Source organism: Lactuca sativa, chromosome 2 (genome assembly GCF_002870075.4).
Source record: "Lactuca sativa cultivar Salinas chromosome 2, Lsat_Salinas_v11, whole genome shotgun sequence".
NCBI lineage: Eukaryota > Viridiplantae > Streptophyta > Magnoliopsida > Asterales > Asteraceae > Lactuca > Lactuca sativa.
In genome coordinates, this window is record NC_056624.2 from 75,417,287 (window position 1) to 75,423,286 (window position 6,000).

Consider the following 6,000-nt stretch of genomic DNA (forward strand, 5'->3'; position numbering starts at 1 on the left):
ACGAATGTATGACGTAAAAAGCTACGAAGAGAATGGTTGACTTTTAGCAAATGCAACCAGAAAGAAAATCGTAGTACTCCTTAAAATATCAATTTTGATAAAAAGAATGCCAAAAATGGAGTTTGTACGAGAGAGTTATGACTTTAGAAAAATCATTTAATTCTATAAAAATATGGACCAAAATATAAATTCAAAATTAGCCGACGGAGTCTAAACGAAACTTGTAGATCTCGTCGGTAGCTATGTGTAGATATAAAGAACGTCAAAAACGGAGTTGGTATGAATGATTTATAATTTTTAATAGCACATCTAGGTATTAACATAAAGTCTAAATCATATATATATATATATATATATATATATATGTATGTATATATATATATATATATATATATATATATATATATATATATATATATATATATATATATATATATCATTAGAAAGGTATCGACGATGCTGTCGTTATAAGACTAGTGTTGAGTATTTTCCACATTAGTTTAGTACAAATCTCGTTAAATATATTTTAAATAGTATTATAAAGGGGTATTTAGTCATTTAAGTAAATATAAAGGGTGGTTTTTGAAAATTAAATTACTATAAATAAGAGTCACTAGGCTCTCATATTTCTTGCACCATTCTCTTGATTCAAGAGTCTTTTTCTTCTTATCCCCCGAGAATTTCGGTACCTCATGATTCGACTTCTCTTTCTGTTGTTTTAGTATAGTATGGTGAGCAATGAAGCGCTACAAGAATCTTTCTTAGAATGATTCAACAAAGTTCTGCCCCTGCAGTGCCCAACTCCAAGCAAAAGCCCCTTGTAAGTAAATTATGCTTACCATTTTTTTAAATATAGCTTATATTTAAAATTAGTATTGTTACTATGAACTTATAATAAATATTTGGGCTATTATTATGACTTATATAAGTGTCATGATAAAATCTTTGTAACTACTCGCGGTACGGGGAATCTGGTTTAAAGGACCGCATAGGGTTGTTTGATTTCAGAAGTGTTGTATGCCAAAATGGTCCTGCCCTCCGGTGTTTTATGTCCGACCCTGTCTGTACATAGTGGTTGGAAAATATTGTTTAAACGCTTATATAATAATCATAATGCTAAGACTAATAATTAGTCACGGTAAAAATTAGACTAAAATCTAGTTGTAATAATACTAGGTTTCGTCGAAGAAAATTATATTGTTAAGAAGCGAAGCGTTGTCCGAGTTTGGAATCATCACTTTAACAAGTGAGTGCATAGTCACTTTCATCTTACACATAGATATGAAGTAGTTAATATAAATTACCTGCTATGTGTGAATATTATTTGTGCTCCTGATATCTATGTTGGATGAACAAAAATATACATCTTTTAATTTTTTAAACTGTATATATATTTTATACATCTATTTATGATGGGTAAAAGATGGGTAAATTAAAGATGAGATGAATGATGAGTGATGATATATGAGTGGTAAAAGATAGTGTGCAATGATGAGCCAAACGATCTCGTCATCTAGCAGAGTATAGATGACAACCACAGACTATTCTAGACAGTCTAGTGGAACACTACAAGGGTCGCAACCTATAGGTGTTGTGAACAATGTGTTCACCTAGTGTACTCTAAAAAAATCATTGACATGTATTGTAGGTGGATTCCTTAATATAATATTGTCAATCAATCAGATAAATCCTGGCAGCTATGGACTTAGCACTTGTTAGATGATCTCTGGAAACTATGGACTTAGTTCCTGTTATATAAACCATGAAAATGATGGACTTCGTGCCTATTCCTTAGGATAATCCTTAGGAATAAATAATGAGGAATAGATTATTCTTAGGGAAGACACCTAAGAATAAAGAAGATAATGGGGATTGGTAATTGAGTTTACTGTTTGATGATTAAACATAATAACTTTATTAATGTGGGTTGAAAACCCAATGTACTCACCGGGTTTCCCAACCTGACCCACTTAGTTTATATGTATCACAGGTGTGGATACGAAGCTACATTACACTAAGAGATTAAAGAAGATGTAAATCACTAGTGTAAAAGAATGTAAGGACTGTTTGTGGTTTTGTTTTTGTATTGATGATGACATCCCAATGTTTTAATATAAACAAATACATTTCTTTGGAAATGCTTTGATAAACATTTATCATGTTTTCTGGGAACAAAATTCTGCAACATTGTTCTTTAAAAAGGCATAAATAAAAATTTTAAAATGACCGTAAATTTGGGGATGTCACAGATCCCTCCACTAGTGGAACTTTATCGTTGTAGGAACGAGATAATTTTGGGACGAAATTCCTTTAATAGGGAGGTAACGTGACATCCCAAAATTTAGGTTCGAATATGTAAAGGGTTAGTTCACCACAAACCTTTTTGTATCTTGACCGGTTGAATTTTAATGCATATTTTAGCAAAAATATAATGTCATTTCAAATATTATAAGATGTCAAATGGTATCTTATCTCAAATTATGGAAAACGTCGAACGAAACTGAAAGCACGAACTATAACTCCAAATAACGACTAAAAACTGAAATTTGTATTAAGCGTCTGTGAACAAATAAAATATACTAGACTCATAGTACATGTTTCCCTGATTGTGGATATATAAAGAATGTCCAAAAGGGAGTTCATATTCAAAAGATACGTCCGTTTTGAGAAACCAAACTGGTATAACATTGTTTTTACCTGATTTCATAAACTGTTTCGATCCGTTGAGGCACTTGCACACCTCAGATGGAGATTCTGAGAGTGTTTTTGAACTTAGACTACGGTCTAATATTTTATTTACTACATGAAATATTTTTAGTAAAAATATTTGTAAAAGTAAAAAAAAAAACAAAAAAAAAAAAACAAAATAGACGTTTCAGACCAATTAGATGCGAAACTTTAAACGCAAATTCCCAGAGTTCTATAAATCAAAACATTTATCCATTCGGGTTTTTAGAATCCTAGAATTAAAATCTATCGATCGAAACAATCAGACAAATTTCCCGACGTCGAGAATTAGACACGCAAAAAAAGTTATGTTTAAGGTTTATGAGATACTATACTTTGGTAAAACAATGAATATAATTAACAAAAAGGCGGCCCATTTACCTCTCTCTTTTTCTCTCTCTCTCTCTCTTACACTCACTTATTTGGACTTTTCTGAAATTCAACATACACATGGTTAGATAATAGCCAGGTTAGACTTTACTATTTGACAAGAATTGTCACACTCTAATGGTGAAAAACATTGTCTATTTCTTCTTAACCCATTCACCACCTCTACCTCCTTGCTAGGTTTTATGAACCTTAAAAAGAGAGCTCCAATTTCACCCTCATCAAACAATTGTTCAGCCAGATCCTTAAGTTTGAAACACCACCACATATCAACATCTTTTAACCACCACTACCACCACTGCACCGCTTCTACCCCACCGTAGCACCACCTAAAAACCACTCTCTCTTGACCCAAAATTACCACCAAACAACTCTGTTATGTTCAAATTTGTTCCCTGCCCTTTCCTGCTCAACGAACTCGCCAAAAACAAAGCAAAATGAGTGGTCGGAGAAACTCCTGCCGCCACAAGCTCCATTTCGTTGTCGCCATGGTGCCATCGATTTTCTCCCTCCCTACCTCTGATTCCACTGTAAATTGGTCTCTCCATTGTTGACATTCAATTTGCATAACCATTTCGTCAATTGAACACAACCAAGACCCAATTTGCGAACTGTATCCCCCCCCCCCCCCAATTCGTCCTGCAACTCGCGACTGACGCAAAGATGTAGCACTATACAAAGTCTATTATAGTTTAATTAAAATAAACCACCGAATGTTAGAATTACAGAGCTTTACCCCCCCCCCCCCCCCCCACACACACACACGCATGCACACACTGTAATTCCTTACAAATTAAATCTAAACGTCTTTTCAATTTTTATAGTAGTTTCCCTTAACAAGAAAACCTAACAAAATAAGCCCCAAAAGCCAAAGTCAGTCATAAATGCACATGATTAGTCACTGTCTTGAAAATAATTCACAATATCAGCCCTGGAAGCATGATTTTGGCAAATTCAAACCCTACACTTTATTTATTTTAACAAAGACTACCCTATGCTTAATAATTATTACCAAAACTACCATTAGATTATAAGGTGGTATAAATAGACCCAATGGTTCGTTTTAAGAACAAAGCACGTCACGTAACAACTTTCACAACAAGTGTTACACCACAAGCCTTGTTCATACTATGAATGTCAGTGTTACAGAACCTTTTTTAATATACAATTATTTTTTAGGGAGAATACATGTGAAATATATATCTATCAGTTTTGAAATGTGTTTATTAACATGTGAATATATATATATATATATATATATATATATATATATATATATATATATATATACCGGTTATGAAATACACTTATAAAACATATATCTAATTTTAATAATTATTATTGCCAAATAATATATTATAAACCAATTCATTTATGATATGCATGCGTTTAAAAATATTACTGCAAGCAAAGAAACATATTATGTACTTAAGTGAGTATTATACGTTTTTTACGAATTCATCATACGTACTCGTCCTTTATAAGAAAGACTTTATCGTATATCATAGTTATTGGTATTTATAGCGAGATGTTATTCATTGCATAAGTTAATCACTTAGTATACCCACTCGTCTATAACCGTTATTCCTCGGAGCGAGATACATATACATAGATCTATATGACATGACACCTCCACCTATGGTTGCTAGCTACAACATCGACTAATCAATCGAAGTGGGTGATAATTATCTTCAGTCTTTTTCCAAGCTATCTAATGAAGCGTCGTAAGGGGTTATATCTAATCACATAGCTCAGTTATAGGAATAACTATAAGCATTAACTAATTATTTATCTAGAAACCAAAGATTTAGTTTCTCTTTTTATCAAACATTTTCAAAAATGGTTTTAACTACAAAAAAACACTTTCAGATAATTTTTAAAAAGTATATTTATTGCAGTTCGCAGAAAACCTGTAACTCTCACCAAAATTTGTGTTGGCCCTCAAAATTCATGTATACTGAGGAGATCGTTGACCAAGTTTTAGAGAGAGAAGAAATGTTCATGGGTTTTAGGAAACCTAGTATATTCTAGTTTTTATTTTATCAGCCAATTGTTAAGGAAAACTTCTTGAACCTATTATTATTATTTGTATGAACCTTCTATCCGAACTTTAAATTGAAATGTAAATGCTATTTTGTTATCGTTGTAACTTGTGATGTATATTTCATTTTCTTGTGATCCGTGAACTAAGTCTTCAGCCCCGCATATTCGGCCGCCTTGGAAAGGGTTGTGACTTGTAATTATTAAATGTTTCAATATCCCTTTTATTCCAATCAGTTCATACTAGAAGGTTTTGGGGTCAAGTTGTTTTAACTAGTGTTTTCTTTATAAATAGACTTCCTTCTTTGTTTGGAATTGTAAATTTCATTTTGAGCTTGTTTATAAGCATTCTCATATTTTCTTATATAATATGTGGGTGTTTGGTTTTCTTTGCTTTGCAACTAAACTTAATAATTCTGATAAGTTTTCTGAACAATCTGAAGAATGCGTTCTACTTGGTTATTTTAGTGTTAAAAAGGTTATAAATTGTTTAGCCTCGACACTGGACTATTTTCTATTCCAGAGATGTGATGTTCTATGAGTTTGTGTTTCCTTTTGCCCTTTCATCTAGTTCTAAAGATGATACTTTATTTTATGATGTGTATTTATCAAACAAAAATGAACCTTGTGATCCCTTTTCTTATGATGAGTAGATAATACTGATAGTAACGTTGGTAAGAATGACATTAGAGAGTTTAATATTAGTAATTAGGATGATAGGGATGCTGCAAACCCTCCTTTTGTTACAACTAACAATAATTACGATCGTAACAATCAATTTGATGCAACTGATGTGGGTTAGGTTGGTAATGAAGGTGGTATGGTATCGACCATGCAACCTGATCT